Below are 26275 nucleotides of genomic sequence, written 5' to 3'. Positions count from 1 at the left end.
TCTTTTCCCTGTACTCCAAATCAACTGCATGGTGAACATTATTTTATTTCTCACTAGTTCTTTGAGAGTTCTATACTACATATTTGGTCATATTCACCCCTGGCCTCCAACTGTTCCCTGACGCACCATTTCTTTCCTCCATGAACATATTTCTGTTCTACATGGAATTATGTCTCTCTGAGGAAGAGGACAAAGACACGTTAAAGCTCTGAGCATCCCAGTATCACACGATGCTGTAAAGATAATCCTCTCCCCAGGATTTCAAAGTGCCCTGAAGATCTGCAGGTAGGTAATGTTACTGGGGGAATGGGTTCTTCAGTGGTGTAGCCACCGAAAAGTTGTTTATGTTCCTGTGAGGGACTCTCCACCTATGTTCTCCTAAGTAAGGCTAACTGAACTCACTGGCTTAGAAAGTATAAATAAAACAAGCTGTGAAAGTGGAAAGCATTCTAGCTGGGAAGACAGAAGGAGCTAAAGTGGGGCTTGGGAGAGGAGAGGAGGTGTGTGTGGAGAGTTAATGTGACAAAGCACATTAAAAACATGTTTGAGGATGTCATAATGTAGCTAATTATTATGTATAAAAGAGCATGTTAATAAAAATCGTACATGGGGTGGGGGAAGAGAGGAAATCTTCACAGAAGTAATGGGGATAAAGTAGGGGATTAAGGGCTGGCCTAAGTCAACGAGAAAGGGAAATTTGGACCACAGGCATGCACCGGAAACAAGCCACGGGAAGATGAAGGCGGGAGGCAGAGTGATGTTTCCACAAGCCAAGGTACACCAAAGACTGCCAGCAAAGATTTAGGATCCACAGAAAGGCACGGGGAAGACTTTTCATCACAATCCCAGAAAGAACCAGCCATCCTAATGCCTTGACTTGGGACCTCAGCTTCTGGGACTATGAGAAAAGACATTTGTGCTGCCACTTGGCACAGCTGTACGAAGTGAACAGCTTCTCTCGTTTGTTCCACTGCTTCAGAGCAAGCCTTCCACATTCTTTCCTAGAAACAGAAACATCTGGGGATGAAGAATATTTTTGCACAACTGTAAATCTGAAGGCAACTTGATGGAGGCAAGCGGAGGCCTTTACCCTTGACCCAGTTGAAAGAAGGGCCTCGGGGTGGGGTTGGATAATAGCCTTCTTGGCAAGCAAAGCAGTGATTCAGGGAACTGAGGTTGTGTCCTCACCCCATGTATCTCTGCGAAAGTAGAAACCGAAGCATCTTTTTTCCCCTACTTATTTATGGGGGGCAGAGGAGAATGATAGTTCTAGAAGACCATTCAGATAGAACTCAATTATCTTTAAAAAGTCACCTCTTGTCTTGTGTACTGGCTGATGAGGCCGGGTGGGTTCCAGTTGGAGAAGTGATATGTAGGGCAACTTTGGCACATCCCCAGTCACGAGGATTTTGTTTGTTTGTTTTTAGCAAGATGGTGGGTGATTTGGGACATGATGTTTTATGTGAAGTAGATATAAGATAAATATCTACAGGTATTAGATATCTTACACACATGAGTATATATACTTCATAGATATATGATAAATACCTGTAGAGCTGGAAACAAGTTGACCAAACAGGGATAGTATAAGGTTCTTTGCTCTCGTGCAGAAGGAAGCCTTCAGGAACAGTCGGCTCTCTTTGACTCAGGCTGCAATGAATCTGAAGACAACCGCTGTGGTGTACTCAGTCGGTGGTAGAGAATATTTCTCATTTGGACTTAGTGCCAAACACATGCTGTGAAATGGTGCCATTTGGGGACGTATGGTGTCTCGGAACACAATGGATTCGATGGTGGGAGGTGAGGGATAAGTGCTTGTTTTGTGATAATGAATGACGTTTCCTTTGAAGTTGTGTTGTTTGAACTTTCCTGTCCCCAGCCAAGGCATCCTATGCCAAGAACTAGCAAGGGTTTCTGGATCACTGGAGACTCATTTTGTCTTGGATGGGTGGTCGGCCTGTATGAGGTCTTTCTATATTATCTGAAAGTGAAGGAAGCACACGTACTGGGGTTTCTGCAGTGGTACTGCTTCTTTGAGCCAGCTTGTATCTGTAGAAGGCTTTGATGAGCACACTGCTTACACACATGAGTCAGATGGTCTATATTTAGGAAAAGTCTCCTCTACGCAGTGGAACATTTACAGGTAAAACTGAAGGAACCAGATCTTGCCAGATCTTTACTGGTATATTAATAGAAGTAGCTGATTAAGTGTGGGAGCAGATACAGTCACCACTGACAACTGTCTAGGCAAAAAATTATGTCAGTGGAGGCTGTGCTTTGAATCTTAAGTGTCCCTCACAGTCTCATGTTTTAAATGGGTTTCCTTCAGCTGGTGGTGCTGTTTGGGGATGCTGTGGAAACATCGACATTAGGGGGTAGAGCCTTAAGTGGGTCATTAGACGTACCTTTAAAATTCTGATTCGTCACTAGTTCCAATCCTTCTTCCTGCTTCCTGGTCCACCACATGAGCAGCCTGGGCTACTGCCATAGACTATTTTCTACCATGATTCTACAATAGGTCGAAATTCCCTAAGAATGAGAACCAAGATGAGACACTCTCACAGGCTGAGTCTTGTAGAAAACTTGAATACCTAACCGGGGGTTTCTGCCCCACCTTGAGTACTCAGTTCCAGGATCAAAGACACACATAACCCTTACATTTACAATACACTTTAATCGCTACTACAGCTGGGCAGATATCTATCCTCTATGCTATTAAAATCCACTTTCCTATTATTATTATTCCAAATTATTATTTACTATTTCACCTGGACTGTTCTTAACTCCAATTGGCCAGTCTTCAGGGCCATGTTTTCATGACTCACCTAACATATGGCGGCTTTTTTTTCTCCTCCTGCCCTTCTCCTTCTTCTCTCATGGTTCTCCTTCAAACCTCTGCCCCATTGAACTGGGAACCGTAACAGCCATTTATGTCTTTTCTACCCAGCTATTAGCATTCGGTATCTTTATTCACCAATCAGAAGTAACTTGGGGGCAAGGTCACACAGTGTTTTTCCTCAAGACTTGGTTGCCCGAGAGACAAGAGAGTCCACAGTAGACCCAAGTGACACTGTGTCTACTTGTGGACTTTCTTGTCTCTGGGGCAACCAAGTCTTGAGGAAACAACTTTAGCATTAGAACACGAGCAGCATCGGGCCAACCCACTATAGTTTCTATGAGGCATTGCCACAGTTCACAACAGTAACTAATAGAGAGGCTAAAGGCTATAGTTTCAGAAGAGCTAAAACATAGGGGACTCAGGGGGAAAAAAGGTGAATACAGAAAAGAAAGGGTCTACGTCAGGGAAGAGATGCACACCAGGTAACAGCAAGCACTTGGAAACACAACACAAGAGATACAGATGGCTTTCTAATGGCAGAAATAACATATGTGCCGTAGAGGAGAGGCTTTCCTTCCACTTGTGAATGTTGGTCTTTTCCTGTGCTACCAATGCACAGAATGGGTGAACCTGTCTCTTGATTCTGGGTCAAGGCAGGGAGCTTGAGTAGAATATCATGGCAGTAGAAGCCTGTGGTAGAGGGTAGTGACGTGAAAAGAAGGGGAAAAGACTTGGGAAAGCTACCCACTCTGGCCCGCCCTGACTGACCTACTTCTGTTGGGTCCCACTTTCTAAAATTTCCTGAGTCTTCTTAAACAGTGCCAGCAACTGGGGAGGAGAGCATTCAAAAGACGACTCCAAGGGGGACCCTTTATAAATTCTAATTAGAACAGATTACATTCAGCTTGGAGTGGGTTCATCAAGACGTAACTGCATGGTTAGTTGAGGTGAGGAGCATTGGGACTAACAAGTTACATGTTGCTGTCTGGAGCAGTGGGCACGGAACAAAATGATGGGCTGAGATGGTACAGAAGGCTTGATCATGCCAGGATTCAGATAACCTCCCAAAAGGACAGGCCCAGAGAAGTCTGGTCTGGCCAGAAGATATTCTGGATGTGTATGGTCTGGATAGGCAGTGATGTGGTCAGGAAGCCAGTTAAAGATGAGTGGGTGTGAGAACAGTTTAAATTCCAGAAGGGAGACAGGGTGGCTGGGCCATTTTGATTGCCAGCAGGAAGGGTGAGGACTGGGGAGACTTGAGAGAATAGAGACAAGAAGTTCAAAGCAAGAAGGGACCTGACAACAGGAGCCAGAAACCTTTGTCACATATGCAGAGCGCACAATAGAGGACCAGATAATAGGCCGGGATGCCTGGGATGAAACACAAACAATCAGAAACTACGAGACTGAGAGGCAGACGGGCCCCTGGACATCAGTTCAGTGTGGAGAGGATTTTAGGTAACAGTAATGGTGCCTGAGGTGTGTTATGTAGACAGTCAGTAGAGCAACAGCTGCCCTTTCTTCCCTGCAACCAGACAAGGACTGGCAGGATTGCTTGACCACCAAAGAGGATTACTGTCCTGTAGGAGTGGTGAGGGGTTTTTATGAACACCGATGCAGAGATAAAATGTGGTTTGGTTGTAGAAGAGATTTTTCATACAGGAGAAAAGTTGATGGGTTAGTTGGTGGATATTTAAGTTTTATGCAACCTTCGTAAAATCCAAAATGGTATTTGTGTATAAATGGCTTCTGAGAAAGGTTAAATCCAGCCTTGTGTGGAGGCTAGCTCTGAGGATAAGAAACCCAGAGGCATGTCCAGCCAGCTATGTGGCTTTGCCGTTTTTTTTTTTTTTTTTTTTTTTTCTTCTTCCTTTACAAGTTTCAAATGTGAACATTGGTTAGGATTATGGCTTCAGAAATTGGAAAGAAGAGGTGAATTGAGGATTTCCCTGGACACACAGGTTGGGTGCTGATGCTCAAAAGATCAGGGAGGTGTGTGGTTAGAAAGGTTTGAATGGGGGATGGTGAGGATGAGGATGCCTAGAAGGATGTGAATATGAGGAGTGTGTGTGTGTGTGTGTGTGTGTGTGTGTGTGTGTGTGTGTGTACACACACACAGAAATCACAGTGGAGAAGAGCTCAGAATGATGAACTCAGAGGAGAGGGGTGACTGTGGTTATTATGTGTACAGTAGGTTGATTATGGGAAGCCAGGAAGTCATATGAGATTCATTGGATTCCCTAGAGCCTCAGTGACAGGCAGTCGTAAGCTACCTGAGGTGGGGGCTGGGAACTCCAGTCAGGTTCTCTGGAACAGCAGTTGAAGCTTTTGACAGCTGAGCCATCTTGCTGCTCCAACCTCTTGATCCTTTCCTGGTGGAATTTTGCAATTACTCAGAGGAGTGTTAGAAAATATCTGTGGCTGACTCTCCCTAGTTTCTGATTTTATAGGTATGGGATGGAGCCTAGGCATGCATATAATTTAAAAACCTTTGGTCATGACCCTAAGGCATAGACAAAGTTGGAAACCACTAGGCTTTTAAATGTTCTAAGGGTGGAATTCCAGTCATTGGTGTTTGAAGCTCTGTCCATTGAACACATCCCGTGAGAACATTTGGAATCAATGCTCTCACATACAACTGCTCGCCCTTTACAGTCAGAGTCTTTTCAGTATTTGTCTGAATAATTTGAATGCCGTAGGAATTTCCAGATAGAAGTTGTTTCATTTTTTAAAATCTAAGTTTTTTTTTTAAATAAAAATGTGGTGGAGCTATTAAATAGAATTTTTTTTAAATGATTGGATTTTGGTTTTTTTGTGTTTTTTTTTTTTTTATGTAGAACACAAATGGCTGATGAAACCAAGTTTTAAATTTTCTTTTAAGGATATATATATATATATATATATATATATATATATATATATATATTTTTAACGTAGAATTTTATAAGTGAGTGTCCTCGAAGTTTGGTTTAATAAAACCCTTTAATGTTTAAGCAGAGATTTGAGCCTGATTTATTTACTGTTATCAAAGTTAATACAAGTCTTTAAAAACAGATAGTTGGAGACCAAACCTCAAGCTACTGACAGTTCTCTCTCCTCCCATCTTCTCCTTGTGTTCAGACTTTCCTTTATGTCTTCATCTATTTTGCTGCACCATTGCTAACTGCGGCACATTTCAAACTTCGCACCAGGTAGGCCAGAGTGATACAAATATTTTGTGGAGTAGAGTAGAACACGCTTCTGATAAACAGTGACAAATATTTATCTGGAAAAGAGTTGTTGTGCCCAAGGTAAGTTTTAGCCGAGGCTAGTTTCTCAAGCTGTGCTTAGTTTGAGACATCGAGCTTTTATGTGCAGCTGACATAATTCATTTTCTACCCTGCCTTTCTGCAAAATGACTGTGTCAACAGTACTGAGGAAGGAGTAACTAACAGTTGTAGAGTTTGGGGCCAAGCATGGTGGCGTAGGCCTATTTAATCCTAGCACTTGGGAGGCAAAGGCAGGCAGATCTCTGTGAGTTTGAGGCCAGCCTGGTCTGTAGACTGTACTGTGTACAGTGAATTCCAGGACAGTTGGAGCTACATAGTAAAACCAGATCTAAATAATAATAATAATAAATAATAATAATAATAATAATAATAATAAAGTACTAATAAAATATAACAAGATAATAAAATAGCAGAAATAATAATAATAATAATAATAATAATAATAATAATAACAACAATAATAAAGAGAGACAGAGTACATAAAGAACGAGCTTTCCCTTCACTGTAGGACTGGCAGCCTGAGATGTAGTCCCAACCTCTTAGAGCTGAAACATCTATTTCTCCATCTCTTTTATTGGAGGTATTTTTTCCGGCGGAGAATTTTATGAGTTTTCTTTTTTTAATTCATGAAACTAGCTTATGTTTGTGTGGAAATATAGAAAACATTAAAGAACATAAGGCAGTCAGCAGTGCAGTTATTTTTACACTTTTTTTCTTTTTACATCAGAGGGAGAATCCCTTTTGGAATAAATCATTTTTTAAAAAAAATGGTGTTATGATTCAGTGTCATGACTAATGATTTTCTCTAGCTGTTTCTCTGCTAACATATTTTGTTGTTGTTCGATGTTTATTTTCAAGGGTTTAGTAGGGGAGGTCCTAAGAAGTATCTCTGATATATATAATTAATTATTAATATAAATTAATCATATATGTGATTAATTTAGCAGATCTCAAGTATTTCATAGTGTATACAATGAAACACAATCATACGCACCCCCAAATTTCCACTTCAGCTCTCCACAGATACCTTCAAACACATCCTGTCTCTAATTTTACATCCTCAAAAAAAATATGAAGTAACCCACCATGTCCAGTTAGTGCTGCTTATGTGTTCATGAGTACCCCCATCAGTGGCTGCACCCTTGTTATGTGCCTTCAGCCCACGGCATCTTTGTGGAGGTAGCCACTGCTAAGGTTTGAATGTTGCCTCTAAAATTCTCGCTGCAGTTTGTCATTGTATGGTTGGAGAGTGTAACGCCATTGGGAGACTGAGCATGTGAAGAAGAGAACAGGCCTCCTAGGTAGGAGGGCTTTTGGGAAAGGAAAAGGCAATGTGTACAACTCAGCTGTTCATCTCTGCCCTGAGAGGTACAGAAGAAAGCCCTGGTGCCTTGCTGCCTTGGATTTCCCTGCCTCCATATTTTGTATGGAAGTGCATTTCTGCTGTCTGTAAGTCACTCAGTCCACGCCATTCCTTTGGATGACCGCAATATTGACATAGATGCTGTCTCAGCACTCTTTGTCACGTGGAAATCAAGCTACCCTGGGATTATGTTTCTCTGTTAGAAATCGAATCATTTAAACACAGGAAGTCAATGTGTGGATGGACAGTTAAGTTCTGAACACCCGAGGCTGGTCCTCACCGAGAATCAATAAGGTTAAGTGCAAATCCAAATCAATATGAAATTCATCTCTTTTTCATATAATCCATGCCCATCGCTGAAGTTGAGGAGTATATTCATTATAGTTCTAGGAATGTTTGACTTGGGTTTGTTTAGGTGAATGTGCTATACCACGGACTCATCCCCTTCCTTCAGTAACACTGCCTTCATATGATACCAGTAGCAGCTAGCCTGTGTGCCATCCTGTGCAACCCACATGCTCTCTGACTCACTCAGCTGCTTCTGCTTGGTTCCCATCAGATCTGCTCTCCAAACTAAAACACTGTTGCTTGGGGACTGTGGGTGCTGAGAGAAGGTTTCTTCATGCCATATCAGCAAGATGCCAAAGGGTTGCTAGCTGCTCCATAGTGTCTACTTTTCCTTTTAGATGCAACTATTCTGTGGACTGGAGACATGCAGGCAACTTGTTATGTATCATTGGTCTGTGTCGGGCAAGAAGGGTGGAGGAAGGGACTTCTCAGGCTGTAGAAGCCTCAGACTTCTGGGGAAGCCGAAATGGTTCAGTTTTGGAGTTTGATAGGCAGTAAGTATTAACATCTCTGTGCTTATTTAGAGAATAATTTTATGCTTCACTCTTGATAGAAGACATATTTCTTAGTAAGGGTTTTACTGCTATGAACAGTCACCATGACCAAGGCAACTCTTATAAGGACAACATTTAATTAGGGCTGGTTTACAGGTGCAGAGGTTCAATCCATTATCATTAAGGTGAAGACATGGCAGCATTCAGGCAAGTATGATACAGGAGGAGCTGAGAGTTCTACATCTTGATCTGAAGGCCACTAGAATAAGACTGGCTCCCATGGGTCTCAAACCCCATGCCCATAGTGACACACCTACTCCAACAAGGCCATACTTCCAAATAGTGCCACTCCCTGGGTCAAGAATATTTAAACTGCCACAGCATACCAGCACGTTTGAATACAAATTTTAAGAACAGTTTTAGAGTTACAAGAAAAGCAGGCAGATATTAAGATTTCATGTGTAGCCTACACTGCTTTTTCTAATAACATTCTACAGTAGGATGACATGCCACATTTAATCAACAAATATTGACATATTATTAATAACTAAAAATTATCATTCCAGATTTCCTAATTTCAACTTGAGGATTCTTTGCTATTCCAAGATCTCAGACAAAAACCATATCCACAAAGATTTCTGGGCTGTGACATTTTTCTCAGGCTTTTCTTATTTTGGATAATCATGGCAGTTTTAGTGACTATCAAGGAAGCATTCCATGGATTGTGCCCCTTGCTGGGACTCATCTGATGGTTTTCTCTGTAGAGCAAGACTACAGGATTCTTTTAGAGGGAGACTGCAATGGTAAACATGTCATTCTTGTCACATTACATCAAGTGCACACATGTCCCTCAGGACGGTGACACTGATTGTGAGACTTCAGGTTGAGCAGTGCTTGCCGGGTATGTCCACTGTAAAGTCTCTCCCACCTGTCCCTCTGTACCATATCTCTGTGGAAGTCATTCCACACAGTCCTCACTGAAAGAGAGAAGACTTGCTTCTCTCCTCCATGAGAATAGAGCACCTATGGGAGTCATTCAGGATTCTGCCCTGGAGATTTGTCTACTCAGCTACATTCACCTACTTATTCAATCATTTATATCAGTATACAGCCATGAATGTTTATCCTATACGTTTTATAACACGACACAATATAATGCAATGCTACTTTGTTACTCAAATTGTACAGGCTTTGGAAACACACACACACACACACACACACACACACACACACACAGAGAGAGAGAGAGAGAGAGAGAGAGAGAGAGAGAGAGAGAGAGAACCAAAGAATGAGGTCAGCAAATGTTCTGTTTGCCTCAGTAGGTATCATTTGTATCATTTACCCATTGAATAAACTTCTGTTGACTATAACTTAAGAATTAGCATGTCTATTTTAATATGTTAAGATCAGAAAGAGAAAAAAAGGAAAGAAAATCCTGAGATACATTTTCTAGGTTTGGTCAAGCAACATGTGACTCCATGTAGATTTGCCTTCCCAGTCTCCATTCTGAACCTCTGTGGTAGCCATCTATCCTAGGGCAATGACAAGTCTTTCTCCGTGGCTATCTTTGGGCCACAGGGTGTTCTCTCTTTGACCTTTCTGATTTCCCTCCTTGAGTTCTGTTTGCTGTCATTCATTTGAATTCTTTTAGCATATCTTTCCCACCAATCGACTTATTACATCTACGAGCTCCTTGTTTTGAAATATCCTATACGTGCCCTCAACTCTACATTTTTGTCTATATGTTTGTAGTGTTTCGACTTTGGCTCATGCCACTTTAGGAGATGGAAAATTCAGTGTTTGTAGGGTAGCTGGCAATGCAGCCTGAAAAACTTCCATTTGAACTGATTGGATCAGGCCCACTCAGGTTCCAGAAGAGAACCAAAGGCAATGGTTATAAAACAGTAGCCATATCTAGAGGATACCTTCAAAGTAACACCAAGCCTGACCAGATGGAAGCCTAATACTGAGTATGACTATCGTAGTGACTAAGATAAAGAAATGTTATGAGCCAGACCCAGGAATAGAAATATGAGAAAGAACCTAGGGTGAAGAATAGGGTGGGGCACATGTGAACCACAGTCAAAGTAGCTGAAAGAGTTGATGTTTGAGTTTAGATATAACGCTTGACAACAAATTGAAGGTATCAGTTATTCCAAGGTATGGCATTTCTACAATTACCAGATAACCTTGGTGCATTTGCTTCAGGGAACTAAGAAGAACTGTTGATTATGTCTATACTTGTTTTATTATACAACCAGTTCTGGGAAGGTCTGTGTGGTTGTTTGAACAAGACTGGCCTCCATAGGTTTAGTCACCAGAGAGTAACACTGTTTGAAAGGATTAGAAGGACTAGGAGGCGTGGCCTAGTTGGAGGAAATATGTTACTGAGAGTGGGCTTTGAGGTTTCAAAAGCTCACTCCAGACCCAGAGCCTCTCTCTGCTTATGGATCAGGATGTAGCTCTCAGCGACTGCTCCAGTGCCAGGCTTGCAGCCATACTCCCTGCCATAATGATAATAGACTGACCCTCTGAACCTGTAAGTAATCCCCAATTCAATGCTTTCTCGTATAAGAATTGCCACAATTATGCTGTCTCTTCATAGTGATAGAACAGTGACTAAGAGAGCCTGCTAGCCTCTCAGTGCTATCTATCTCTCCCCCCCAGAGGCTGTGGGGGCTGCAGCTTTGTGGGAAAGGCACAATCACAAGAGGAAATTAGCAATAGGGTACTGCCGTGTGTGAAGATACGAGATGGCCAGAGCTGACACTGAACAGAGATCTCAGCCATTTTAATGAGATAAGACTATCACTCTGGGCTGTCACTCTCGGAAAGGCACTGAACTCATCAGAACCTCAGTTTCCTCATTGGTTCAAAGAGGTGGAAATAAGTAACTAATTCTAAAATACATTTTGCTGATACACTTGGGTGAAGAGACTTCTCAGGAGGCATGCTTTAAGATCTTGCTACAAATGAGGAATACGTGTTGTGTGTGGAGAGGCAGCTTATACCTCTGTTTATGTCCTCTTCTCACTGTATAGCGAGGAGCACATCAAACTCTTAAAAGCCTTGCCCTTCATATGAGTTAGGATGAGATCTGTGCAACCATGTGGCTTTATTGTCACCTCAACCCTGGTGTCTTCTAGAAACTTGCTCATGATGCTTCTTACTTTGCTATAGTTTTGACATGAAGGTTACAGTGCTCTAGGCCATAGCTTCAGCTTTGCAAAGGCTGAGGTCTTCTCCCCACCTCTCTGACTATGCGGTTTCCCTTTCTAAGTCCAACTTGGGGCTCAGGTGAGCTGCAGAGCAGGCACCTTGCTTTTCCAAAGAGTGGTTGATCCCAGGGGTAGTCTGGGCTTCTCTTAACTAAACACATACTTTCTTCATCTCATCTCACTGCACTTGATTTAGAGAGTAGCTAAGAAAGAGCATGATAATTTCCTCCCAATTTAGTGTTTTTGAACATCAACAGATGGCCACTTATGCATATAAATGTTGAAGGAGACATTTGGCTTTATCCAAAGGTAAAATTAATGAACCTCTGGGGCATTATTTGTTGACTAATTTTACAAGTCTATTGTTTCACACATGAAGAATTATTACTGCATCATTTTTCTGGTAGATATCAAGTCTTCCATTGAGATAGTTGCAGTAGGCCATATGCTGAATTTCTTTGCTTAGCAACCTCAACTCCAATTTAGTCTACACCAGTGCTTCTCAACCTTCCTAATGCTGTGACCCTTTAATACAGTTCCTTGCATTATAGTGATCTCTAACCATCAAATTATTTTGTTACTACTTTATAGCTGTAATTTTGCTACTGTTATGAATCATAATGTAAATATCTGATATGTAAGATATCTGTTATAAGATCCCAAAGGGGTCATGATCCATTGGTCACTATCAGCCAGGGGGTCTACTTTCTCAATTTGTTTGAGGGAAAGATTAGAATAAGGCCTGATTCCTTGAGATACTATTAGTGTGATCCTTATGCTGGGGGTGTGAAGTATAAATGTGGAATATTCCTGTGCCTCTGTTCTTGTTTCATGGGGTTACTCCCTTCCATGAAGTTAACCTAAAGCAACTTCAAGAATTTCTGGTCACTTCCAAGCATTAAAGGCTCTCTAGTCACTAATTAATACAACCAGGGCAATGCAAATATCCAAGTGTGAGTTTCATTTATTGTCACAAACCCCTCACCTCTCCAGGTCTAAGCCCAGATAAGCTTGCTTACTGTCTACAGTGTGGTTAGGGGAAGTTAGTCTTCTTCTTGTCTTTGCTCACATTTATTTATCTTTGTGCATCTGCCTGCCCACACTTCTGATCCCTGCAGGGTTGGCCAGGAGCAGAAGCAGGGACTGGAGAACACTGGCATGAGCTGGTGCTATGTTTTCCAGATCTTTAGCACATGTTAGAAGCTGTCCCCCTTTCAAGGGTCCATTTGGGGACTTTATGGATACACTTCTCTGCCCTGGGTCTTGGCATATGTGGATCCCTTAATGCATGTACAAACATGCCTTCGAAGCATAGATTTAAGGAGTCAGCTTTCATAGTCATGAGAGTGCTTCTTGTTGAGTCTGTTGTCTTCTTGGGGTGGATTCAAATTCCATCGATTCGATCCTGATTTTTACTAAATAAACAAACAAACAAATAACCCAAAACAAAACCCTCAAAAATCATTTAAAAAGGGAGGGACTATTTATTCTGACTCATGGCTCAGAGGATTTAGTCCATCATAGAGGGGAAGGCATGGCTTGGTGAAAGGAGTGTGTGGAAGTTAGGAAATCCATGGCTAAGACTGAGCTGGGGCCATTATCCTCTGACCTCACTCCTACATCTCCATGACTGCCAGCTAGTCCCCATGTCCCAGATAGTCCTCAGCTTTCTCAAACAGCAAGGCCAGATGGGGACCAGATGTTCACACACATGAGCCTGTGGGTGACATTTTATATCTAAACCATAACAACCCCTGGCCACCATAGGCTCACGGCCCTCCCCTGATGAAAAATATGTTCAGTTCAAGTTCAAGATTCCCTGTAGTCTTAACAGTTCCAAGACTGTTCAAAAGTCCCAAGTCCAGAGAACCTTCTGAGACTCAAGGCAGTCTGCTAGCTATGAGCCTGTATGGATGAGGCATCTGTCCCTCCCCCTGCCGAGGAGCTTGGTATTGGCTCTTTTCAATTGAACAACACTTCCACTTCTCCACACTTTTAAAATTGTCTTAAATCCATATTGTGATTTCTGATTCTCGTCCATTCTTCATAATAGAGTAGATTTGTTTTTAGGCTGACTCTTTCTATTCACTCTGTCACACAGGGACAGCTTTTGATTCATCATTTTACCTCTGAATTTTATCAGCTATTCTCTTAAAGGCATACTTATTCCCTTCTGCACATGGTCTGCAGCAGCTCTATCTTTGGCTTCTATAAACTTTGAGAAGTGTCCAGTCCTGGCATGAGCCCTTCTCACTTGCCCTCAGAACAGGGGCCAGAATTCCTTTGTCCTTACGATTTGTCAGTGAGTCAGATACCTGATGTCTGTTTGTGAATTCTTCATCTGGGGGTTGAATTAAGCCCTTTTTTTTCCTGGGCTTTGGTGAGACCAGTTTGGTCTCCTTTTCTCATCTAAAGTGGAAGAGATTTGTTAGAAGTAAGGTCTTTAAAATTCCTCTCATTTCCCAATTCCTGGTGCTTTCATAATGGCCTCAAAGTACAAGAGAGAGAGTAAGTAACCACACCCCACCCCCGCACCACTTTTTTTTTTTTTTTTAAAGAATTCAACAGTTTTCTTAAAATTCACTTTGAATATGCCTTCGAATGTTGAGGGATTTAAGCACAGCAGTAGGAATAAATGGCCCCATTATTACACTTTGCATATAAATATGCATTTGTTCTAATATGTGTGGTTCAGCTTTTGTAGTCTATTGACAATCAAATCACTTAATTCAGTTAATTGAAAGAATAAGATGGGAGCTAGTTTTCCTAATACATAACAGTCTGCACTGCACAGATCTGAATGGATCCGGGCTAAGTCTCCACCTTTAAGGAGTCTTGTGATTGCATTTGATAGATTGTTCTAAAACTGAACTTTCAGGACCTGGTGGGAAAAATAGGAAGCTGGATATCATATTTCCCCAGGAGCATCAAATTTAAGCAATAAATACTTATGAAGGATCTTGAGGAGTTGGTGGTTGAGCAGAATTGACCTGGTCAGGTACGAAGACAGGTAGAACCTAAAAGTCATCTTGGACGTAAGATTTTAGGGGGAACTTAGATTGGTTCTATCTTTATCAGCTGTGTGCTGAGTCTGATTATTGGGCCATATTGTTACAAAATTCTTTAAGTCATTAAGATGCAAGTCAATACTGAGGGGTGATCTTAGGCTCAAACATCTAGGAGACTTAGGGTGACCACTGGAAAGCCCATGTTGACTCACAAGTACAGGGCAGGGCTGGGAGACACATAATTCTGCCATCTGTTGCTCATTGTCTCTCATTTTGCCCAAGCAAGTCCACATCACTCTGTATTTCAGACAGCAACAGACACTCTATGAATGCTTTGTGACCCTGAGGAACAGGCACAGAATTTTAAAACCCTCTATGTGAAGCTAAACAGCAAATTTGATGACTGTATTCATTCATTCATTTCTTCCACCATACTTGTTGTGGAAGTATGTGGAAGTATGGCACTGGCTGCTAGGGACTTCAACATCTAGTGAGGGAAGAACACAACATGAAGTATATTTAATTCAAAGAGAAAAGGCATAGCAGGTTACCAAACTACTTCCCTGTAGAAAAATTAAGTTTATTTGATTTTTAGAACCATATACTTGCAATATAAAAATGTTTAAAAATACCAAGGGGGTACCATGATACTGTTGATAATTTCCTTATTGTTAAGTCCTAAAAATTTGGGATAGAGTGTATGCATACTGTGAAGAATTGTCATTGTATAAACCTTCCTTCGTGTCTTGATATGGACAAAAAAATAGTAAATGCACAGCAAATGGGTTTTGCCTTAATATGAAGAAAACTATTTGGACTCTTTTGAAAAGATGGAAATCAGTCACAAATATATAATCTCTTCTTTCTACTAAACAAGGGCCATGGTCACTTTTCTTTCCTTATAGGCTTCGGTGGTTACTGGATCTTTCAGTTCTAGTTGTTCATTCATTACATGAATGAAAAGACTAAAAAATATGCTTAAGAAACATTGGATGAAGTGTGGTTTTTCCCTCATGGATAATTCTGTGCATAAAAGAATTCTCAGTGATATTAGATACGTTTGTCATTCCTGTTCTGAGAGCCTTGGCTGTGTAGAAAAGCGTCTCCCCTTAAAACTGACAGGTGACTTCAAAACATTTTCTTACTTTTTGTGTCGGCCACAGTTCTTTTCTCAACATGTCAGTGATGATTTTGTCCACAATCTGTTACTTCGTTGCAGAGGTTTAAAATTTTGTGATGGGCATTTACTCGTGTTGTAAACTATCCCTGTGGGGACAATGGACGGTGGTTTTCAGTGGCTCTGTAGACACTGTTTCATAGTAACAAGTGACACTACAACAATCTATTTCTGTAGGCACACAGGAGTGATGAGTTTCTGCTTTTCAAGTCCATATGCTTGGCTTCGGATGCTATTATGCATGGTGATCTTTTATTCACCAGAGAAAGAGTCCTGCTTTACACTGTATCAGAAGGACATCATGTTAAGCAAACGATCCTTCTGAAAGTGTCATAAGCAAGTCTTGAACAAAAGATTCTTATTGCATCTAAAACTTAAAAATATATTGAAGTTAATTCTTAGAGAATTTCATATAATGCATTTTGATCATGTTCTCCTTCATGCACCCCTATGTCTGCTCCCTCCACCCTTACCTCCTTACCCACCCTACTTTGAGTTTCCTTCCTCCCCTTCTCCGTCACTACTCTTGGGAGGCTGATCTATCAAAGGTTATACAAAGGTAGCTCTTCTCCCAGCAGCTATCAATTACCAATATCAGTGGGATTTTGTACCCACTCGCTATAGTCTGATGGAGGCGCCAACTGTATTCTAGGAGTTTGGATTGAGCTTGCCCAGGACTTGTGCCTGCTGTCACAATCACTGTGAGTTTGTTTGTGCAACTGCCTTATTGTGTCTGCAAAGCACTGTTTCCTTGATGCTGCCCATTTCCTTTGGCTCTTAGCATCTTTCCCCTGCTTTTCTGCTAAGCTCCCTGGCCCTGGTCGAGAAGCACTGTGATATGTAAGTCCCATTTAAGGCTGAGGACTCTATAGTCTTATTCTCTGAACATTGACCAGTTGAAGGTCTCTGTGTTATGTAACTTTAATTTTTTTCAAATCCTATTTTTAATGATGGTTCTTAAATGTTTTAACCTCCCTTTTAGCCCACCACCCACCAGAGGTAGTGAGAAAGAAAGGATACGTGGGAAGTGGACCTGTTTTAAAAGGTTCTTTAGAACAACTCCTATCTGTGTTGTTTGGAAATCAGCAGTTCAGTTCACAGGTTAGCAGTGACAGCTCTATCTACTTGCAAATAATTCATAGATACATCAGGAGTCCAGCTAAGTAGAGGTGGGATAGCAAACATGAATTAGCAGTGGTGGCACTACCTAGCAGAGACAGCCAGGCAAGAGAGACCTGGAGGGACACCAAAAGAAGTTCTCAGCTCTGCCTTTCTCAGGGAAGCAAAGATCACTGAAGACTCGAGACCCACCAACATTGCACAGCTAGCTGGACCAGCAAGCCAAGCTCTGCCTCCATCACTCCATCAAGTCCTATTTAAAACCCCCAAACATCACGTTGTCTTCCATGTGCCTTGCTTTAGGACATGTCTTGCCTCAGCATGTGCATCCAATCAGCCCGAGTCTGCAGAGTCCTGACAAATGGAGCTCAACTATGCAGTGTAAGGCGGATCAATGCATGTGTGTTGTTAGCAGAGAATCCTTCATCACGTGTCCTTTTGTGTGTTTATTTTAGCAGAACATCCTCTCTTCTGAGTCTGCTTCAGTGAAAAGTTCCTTCATGAGTCTTCCGTAGTCTTTTACTTGTGTCTACTTCAGGAAAACACTCCTTCACGTGTTTGCCCCAGCAAAACACCATCCAGGACAAACGACTTTCCAAAGAACCCTTCAGTTTCCACTTCAGTGTTAATTGTCATCTACTGCAAGAAGAAGCTTCTCTGATGAAGGTTGAGCGACTCACACTCATCTTTTGGGTATAGCAGTAAGCCATTAGGACTTACTTTAACACAGTGTCACTGAACAACAGTATTAGGGCGTAGGACCTACCTAGCCACAACTTTTTAGCATTTTTAACAGCAGCAGGAATGGGTTCCATCTATTCTAGAAAATCAACTCTAGAAAACAGATTTTGTGGTTGTCTTAGTTTGAGTTTCTATTGCCATGAAGAGACATCATGACCACAACTACTCTTATAAAGGCAAACATTTAATTAGGGCTGGCTTACAGTTTTAGAGGTTCAGTCCATTATCATGGCAGTTTGCAGGCAGACACGGTGATGGAAAAGTTGCTGAGAGTTCTATATCTGGATTGGCAGGCAGTAGGAAGACAGTGAGCCAATAGGCCTAGCTTGAGAATAGGAAGCCTCAAATCCCACCTCCACAGTGACATACTTCCTCCAACAAGGCCACACCTCCTAATAGTGACACTCCCTGTAGGCCTATGGGGGCCATTTATATTCAACCCACCAAAGTGGTCAAACGTATTTGGAAAAAAAAAAAAAAAAAGATCTCCAATGGGATGGTCTTGTTCACACTGCAGTAGTTTTCAGGAAAAAGCAATAGCCCTCACCATTACCCCGCTCACAAAGAAATTACTTCAACCAACTTGTCTTGGCCAACTTCTTTCCTCTCAATCTCCAGAATGGAATGAAAGCAAAACCTGCTAGCAAGGTCTGTAAGGCATTGAGGTAGAAGACTTGAGAAAGCTTTGAAGTAAGCTCCCCTTCAACAAAATTAAAAAAAAATGAAACCTTAAGTATTGTTGACCATCCAGAAAGGGTCTGCTGACACCAGTGGGCAGTGGTGGTGATGGACAAAGGGACAGGTCTAGGACTGAGTGAAGGTGAGTTGCTGCTGGTTGGGAAACTCTCACTGGAAGGAAGTCACATTTATATGAGAGAAGTAGCATGCCTAGGCTCACTGAGCAAGAACTGTATTTAATTTAGTCAATCTTGTATCCATTCTGGAAAAGTTGAATTGTTTTTTTATGAGTCAAAGATCTCCCGTGAAAGAGAACCAAGTGGGTAGGACCGTTCAACTTAAATGCTGGGGCATTTTACAGAACGTGCTCACTTTCCACTGGTTGAATCATCAACCTCTCTAAGCTGATGGTGAATTGTCTTCTAGCATGGCCACAGGTGGTGATCAACTACTCCTATGAAGGTAGACAGAATGCATCAGTACTAAAATGCAAAGAGCAGTTTTCTTGGACAACTGTAGAATGATTTAACATAGTTGCTGCCTCCTCCTCTTTCTTTTGAATACCTTTTATTTATTTTTCATGTATCAAACTACAACATATTTTGTTTATATACACCTTAACTTCTTCCTCCTCTGAACATTCTCCAACACATCACCTCCTTAAAACTTGTTGGTATTTGTGTGTGTGTGTGTCCTATTTCTTCTGCTTTGTCTTTGAGACATGCTTTTCTCTCTTCCCCTTGATCTAATCCTTCAGTGAGAACCTCCTGTGAGCACTTTGTCCAATATTCTGATTTTTTTCATTTCTAGGTATTTTTCTTTGGCGTTTCTTCAGAGGTTCTATCTCTTTATTACATTATTTTCTTTATATCTTTGAAATGGTTTTATTATTCGCATTCAACTGTTGGTGTTTTTTCACGGGGGAGGTCTTCATCCAGGCATCTTTAAGCTCCTTAATAGTATTTATAATTACCATTTCAAAGTGCTTGTCTTGTGTATCAGCAATGTTGCTTTCCTCTGGGACTATCACAGTGGTGGTACCCATTGAGTCCAATTGGTGGTGCCTGCTGGAATGTGGACTGGCCTTGCTGGCTAGCCTTGTGAAGTCAACCAGAGTTATGGTGAGCTCATGAGTGCAAATGGTTATGTTGTGTCCAGAGTACAGCACTTCCTGGCATTCCTCCCTAGATTCTGGCTCTTACAATCTTTCTGGATACCTTGCTGAGGAGGAGGGATTAACGTTGCTTATTCTCGTCGTGATATTTTATGTCTTGAGAGAGAAAAGTGAGGATTATGCTTTTCACAGAAATCCTTCCACCAAGACCTATGCTTTCCGTTCTATAGTCATGCAGTTCTAATAAGTTAGAGTGGCCTTCATTTAATAAGAGTTCTCCCTATCAGAGTCAAATTCCTGCATGGAAGGTAGCCTGGGAATTGGTTCAGTTAGAAAAGTACCCCTATGTTGCTGGCCTGAGCAAAATGAATTGCTGATTGGATGGGAGCTCAAAGCAGCTTGGATGTTGCTTCTAAACTGGAAGCAAGGGCAGAGAAGGCTGTATTTAAGAAGTGGGTATTGTTGGCTGGACCTGTGGAAAGGTGGGCATCAAGAAGGGGCATTGAGCACTCCAATATCACACAGGGTTCCCCAGCCCATCAGACACTATCTTTGGTTGCATGATCTGGTGAGAATCTGAGCCTGAAGCCATGTCCCATGATGAATAGGGTGGACACGGCTTGCCTGGAAAGACCTCAGGGAACAGACAGGCTTGACCACATGATTAAAGAAGATGGCCTGTGGGAAGAACAGGAAGCCTAGAAGGACAGAATGTAGAAAGAATGGGGGTGGGGTGGGAATTGTACAGTTGGTACAACAAAGGTATTTACTAGCATTTGTATAAAAGTTTCTGGAGATACTATTTTCCCCTCTGGATTTATGGCCAAAACAGCTACTGGCAAGTGTCAGTAAAGTAGTATCATTTGCTGACATTTACCGGGAGTTCGTCAATGAGTTCTCCTGAACCGTAATGTGTATACTTCCCAAACGCTTTTCAGTTCCTTTGATGGGCTAATGACTTTCAGGAAGGCAAGCACTCTGTGATCCTAGAGCGGCCACCTTCATCACTGTAATAGCAACTCAGACAGGAGCCTGAGTGTCTCTCAAATTCGATTCCCCTAGAAATGGAAAAATATCTCATCAAGTTAAGCAACGGGTTTTGGTTTTGTTTTTAATTTGGCTAAAGGCGTTACATTTTCAAGTGTGTACACTTTAGCGACTGCAGGAAGAAGGATTTAAATGTGTTCGGTAGCAAGAAAGTTCAATTCAAATGATATGGAGATTTAAAAAAAAAATGAGACGGCAGTGAGCTGTTGTCTGAGGGGCAATGGATGGAAGTCAGATTACTTATGTCTTCATTTTCTACTAAGGGAAGCCACGTCCCTGAGCACAAGTTGCTCTGTTTGTGGAAAACATGGCGTCCTCAAACCCAGTCCCCATCTCTTCACTGGTGCTTTGGGAATGTGGGAAGACAGTCTTCTTGTGTTTTCCAAAAAGATGTGTATTTTTAAGGCTCTAAGAATAGAATACAGAGCCACCAAGTTGATGCCTTGATTCAATTTGAACAATTTGAATATGGGACCTACTGAAAGGAGGACATGGTATCTATAGACCTGAGGATGGGCTGAAAAGAAAGACGTACCCTGAGCTCCGTGCTTCAGGTGACATTACTTATGCCCAGTGCTTTGCCCGCGCCTTTCTGAGCCTCAGTCCTTCATAAGCATGTCCAGAAGTCTGGACGCTACAAGCAGAGGTGACATCAGTTGTAATGATTTTTTTCTATGACAAGCATGAGTGTTCTAGAATATGTGAATCTGCTTCCAAAATGTCCTCCAAACTCTGGGCCTGAGTTTAGCCACCGTGATCACTCCTGAGGTTAGCCCTTAAGGATTCCAGTTAGCAAGGCAAATAGAATAGGATGAGCTTTCTAGTCTTGTTATTTAAATGAAATTTGTTGGGGGCTAACTATACACTGGACAACTATACACCGAGTCTTTGAAAAACACACTTTCTGCATTCATGGGCTGCATTCATTCTGCATTCATGGGCTGTGGTGAGGCAGAGAACAGCAAACAGGAAATCCACTAGAGTCATGAGGGCTGGGGCAGAAGTGGTGATGGGTACTATGGTTTGAGTACCATCTCCAGAACTAACATGTTGGAGTTTATTAGTCACTGCAACTATCTTAAGAGGTACAGAATTTTGAGAGATGACCAAGGCTATTCTTATGGAAGCCAGTCCCAGGAAAAGAGCAGGCTAGCTTGGTTCTCTGTCTTGCACACAAGCTTTTTCATCATGGTCCTACCCAGATGAAGCCTGTCCACCATGGAATTCCAGCCTCTGGAATCACAATTGAATTCTTATTTTATTACATGGTCTGTGGTATTCTCCAAAAGCAGTAGGGACAGACAAAGATTAGGGGAAATCTGGGCAGTTAAAAAAAAAATCCAAGAGGAAATCCAGGCAGGCTTTCTGGTGGCTGTACTGTCTCAAGGAAGATGACATGGGAGACAGATGGTAAAGGAAGGTGGAAAGATTCCATTTAAAGCTACCTGTATATGAGAACACTCACATTTAGAGAAAGTTTGGAGTAAGTATTTGCACAGTATAGAAGTTGTCTGCCTGTAGGAATACAAGGCTCACGGTGGAGGGGAGATGGGGTGTAGCTTCTGAGAATCAAGGGTGGCAGTTCCTTCCTGGTAGATAGACTATTCTTTCTCCAGTGCAGGGGATGGAGAATTCAAGCAAAGAGATGGAGGTGGTGACCTCGAAGGGACGATAGTGAGCCTGGAAATCATAGCGAGTGTGAGAACAGAAGGACTCAAAAGAGATTGAGCAACTAGAAACAAAAGCTTGTGATAGATCCAGTTCAACACTGAGGAAGAGAGCCAGCGTGTGAAGGGCCGAGTTCTTTGGGCTTGTGCAGTGATGTTTATGAAGTATCATTTGCCAAGATAGGAAATGAAGAAAGAGGAAGAACAGGTCCCGGGAAGAAATAAATTAAGTACGAAGAAGTTGTGTGTTAAATGGTGAGTATACAGCAGGTGCTCAAAAATGTTCATAGACTGAGTGAACATGTGGGCAAAAGTGTCCCATCTGGTAAGAGATCTTTCACCAAGATGGAGATCTTGGTGACTTTCTTCTCTGAAGTCTTCAAGGTACAGATGAACTGTAACTCGGGGGGGGGGGGGGTGTTGCTGTGGTGATTCAAGGGGAGGATGTGAGGGAAGAGGAGGGCTCAGGCACTGAATTTCAGCAACGCCAACCTCTCTCAGCACAAGCAATGTTCTCAGGAGGGCCTCAATGCAAAGGGACAGTAAGATAAGCAAATGCAAGAGAGGCCTGGGGAGTTGATCCAATCAGAAAAGGGCTTTCCATACAAGCTTGGGGTTTGACCCTTAATACCCATGTAAAGGTGAGATCAGGGCTATGTTTGGGGAGGCAGAGACATGGGTATCCCTGGGCCTTAGTGGACAGCCAACATGTTCTAACTGAAAATTCTAGGTTCGGTAAGAGACTTTGTCTCAAAAAATAAGGTAGAGAGTGATGGAGAAAGACATTCAAAGTCTGCCTCTGGCCTCTGCTTCCACGAACCTCGCTCACAGTAGTACACAAATAACATACACGTATACACAATATGAAAGAAATAAGCAGAAAAAAATACTACTGAAAGAAAAATGATAGACGAAAAACCCTAAGCTTTTGGTATCTTGGAGGTCAGAAACTTGCTTGGTTTGTTTCAGGGTACTCACACTGACTGAACCATGTCTCCACCTAAACTCATATCCTCATAGAGATCCTTGGGAGCATCTCTATATAAGAACCTTAGGAGGCAGTTAAGGTTGAGGGAGTGACACCATATGTCCTATTAAGCCTTATCAACAGGGAGTGCCAACTCTTTATCTTTCCTCTCCTCTTGCCCTCACCCACGAAGAGCCAACGGCGCTGAGATGCCAGCTTTCTGCAGGTTAGGAAGAGGATCCTGCTCTCAGATGGCAGTTTTCCTAACCAAGAGAAAGGAAATGCATGCTCTTTTGAGTTCCCTGCCTGTGACATTTGGTGATGGCAACCTGAGCTGACTAAGACGGTACCTGACCCTTCAGAGTCGCTCTTGGTAAATATAGTAATCAATATTGTTTCAGTGAAGTGAATGGATGAGTCACTCATCGGCATGATTACAGAGGCACTACTCCCTCAGAACTGCATGATTGCTACTCAGGGGGCGGGAGAGAGGAGGGGCATCTTGCTAGTTAGCCTGAGGGTCCTGGATCCTTAGGGAAAGTGGGAGTCAGCCTTGTCTGTGACTAAATGCAAGGAAAGGCTTAGGCAGAGGCTCTAAACTCCAACACTCTGCTGCCCTCGGCTTTTTTTTTTTTTTTTTTTAGCATTTGGTGGGTTTGGCTTTGAAATTAGAGATAATTCATCACAGATTATGTGGTGTGTGTATGTGTGTGTGTGTTTGTGTGTGTGTGTGTGTGTGCACCTGTCCATCCATGTACATGTAAACTCTTCTAACATTAGACAAGGCTTCCTGAATGTAAGTGTATTTACCCAGTGGTTATTGCTCTACACAAAGGAATAACACCCTTACGCTGACAATGTGATTCTTCAAGTAAACAATAGATGAAGGCAGGAAAGGGACACTGTGTGACAATAATTGGGATAATTGCAACTCATGTGTTACTCATGGCACTTGCCACGGAAGCCCTTTCTGAATTATCCTCTACCACATGCGAGGCAGGTAAACAGTACAAAAAGTTTGCAAGGTATTTGAAAAAAAAAACATAAAATTTCCAGGAAAAGGTAAGATGAAAGTGGCTTAAATTCTATTAAGCTGAGCATTACCTGTGAATCACTCATTGATCTGTAATAAAGAGTGGCCATTATGCCTGGCAACCAAGAATTGGAACTACCTTCAAGTCATCATCAGGGAGACAAGAGAGTAGATCTGAGGTCACAGGGTTGGTAAAACGACTTTGGATGAGTTGTCGGTTTGCAAATATTCTCTCTTTGTATTGGCAATGGGATGAGATGGTAAGGCTTCCCATTGGCTTCTGGTTACTGTGTGTCCCTGCAGTCTTCCAAGCTCCAATTGGCTTCTGGTTACTGTGTATCCTTGCGGTCTTCAAAGCTTCACATTTCAACATGTTAAGCTTGTATTGATTACTGTATTTGCTAATCAATATTAGCAAATTCCTATACTTACCAAGAGCATCTCTACCGATGCTCTCTATCGGGTACCGAAGGGTCAGCTCAGATTGCCATTACCAAATTAAAGAGAAAAGTCTACTGTTCTTAAAAGGTCTACAAATGGAAGAATGTTAGTAAAATTGAGGGACTTCCAGGGCTCCCCCTCCCAGGCAGTAGGCTCTAAATGAGGCAAGGACAAACTCTGCACCCTGATGCCAAGGGAAGCAGATGCAGGAAGCCCAGTGCCTGGGCTTCCTAATGGGTTGCATGTGTGTCAAAATTTAAGTGAGCACCTGGGTCAGGTAGAAAAAACTCTTTGATAACACATCAGAAAAAAATCTTTTGGTAACACATGTAAAGATGAGGGATTGATTAGAAAATGTATAAGGGACTTCTGGGGTTGATTGAAATAGTTAAATGCTCCATACTTTGTTTGACACAATTGTTAATAGTGAAATCAATCCATGTTTGTCAGGTTCTATACTTAGTATATGTGCACTACGTCATGCATTAATTTTGCTTTGAAAAGCAATACTCTAAGGTCAAAGTCTAGGACACAAGTAAAGAAAAAAAATCAGTGCTCAGACTATCTTTAAAATGAAGAGCCCTTTAAAGGGGAAACTTATCATGCATCTGCTGTAGAGGAAAATAGTATTAAATCAGGACTCCAGGACAGGTTCTTAGTGGACCTACACTGATTCTTGAGATGCCAGCCCTCTGGCAGCTCATCTTGAGTTTAGAGCCATCCTGGACTTCATAGTGAGTTCCAACACAGTCTGGGCTTCAGGTTGATACTTTGTCTTAAAAACAAAGACGAAAAGAAGAAAATATAGGACAAAATGAAAAGAGAGAACACATACACACATACACACACATACACACATACACACATACACATATATTGATGCACACACACATACCCACATATGCACATGAATACATACATACATACACACACACACATGTACATACATATGCATACATACACACTGTCTTAGTTAGGGTTTTATTCCTGTGAACAGACACCATGACCAAGGAAAGTCTTATAAATAATATTTACTTAGGGCTGGCTTAGAGGTTCAGAGGTTCAGTCCATTATCTTCAATGTGGGAAGAAGGTAGCATCCAGGCAGGCATGGTGCAGGAGGAGCTAAGAGTTCTATATCTTCATCTGAAGGCTGCTAGTGGAAGACTGACTTCCAGGCAGCTAGGAGGAGGGTCATAAAGCCCACACCCACAGTGACATACCTACTCCCACATGGCCACACCTCCCAATAGTGCCACTCCCAGGGCCAGGCATATACAAACCATCACACACACATATATTCACATACATACATATGCACATACACATACATACACATATGCACACACATACACACGCACATACACATACACATACATACACATATGTACACACATACACACATATAAACTCACAATTACACATACATAAACGTGCACACATACATGTATATACATACTTATACACACCCAAATACACACTCAAACACACACACACACCATTTATAATTATGGTAATGTTCAGACTATACAGAGCTAAACTTTCCTGTCTCACAACAGGGAGCACGTCAGTAGTATAAGCTATCATGCATGGGCATCCCCATTTTCTCTTTCATGTTTCTGTAGACAGATAATGTTTTTGTAAATGTAAAAAGCCTTCAATGGGGCTGGAGAGGAAGCTCTGCCTGGCCTTCGTACTGTCTGGTTAAGAACTAAAATGGAAAGCTTTCTGGTGAATCATGCTGCTATGTACT

General features: G+C 41.9%; 1 protein-coding gene across 6 annotated transcripts in view; it reads left to right on the top strand.

Annotated features, from left to right (window-relative positions):
* Nucleotides 1–26275, top strand: part of Esr1 (estrogen receptor 1) — a 371567-nt gene that overhangs the window by 89402 nt on the left and 255890 nt on the right. The window lies entirely within an intron of this gene.

This window comes from Arvicanthis niloticus, chromosome 28 (assembly GCF_011762505.2).
Source record: "Arvicanthis niloticus isolate mArvNil1 chromosome 28, mArvNil1.pat.X, whole genome shotgun sequence".
In the NCBI taxonomy this organism is placed as follows: Eukaryota; Metazoa; Chordata; class Mammalia; order Rodentia; family Muridae; genus Arvicanthis; species Arvicanthis niloticus.
Note: the sequence above shows the minus strand (reverse complement) of the source record. Positions and strands in the feature narration are given on the sequence as shown.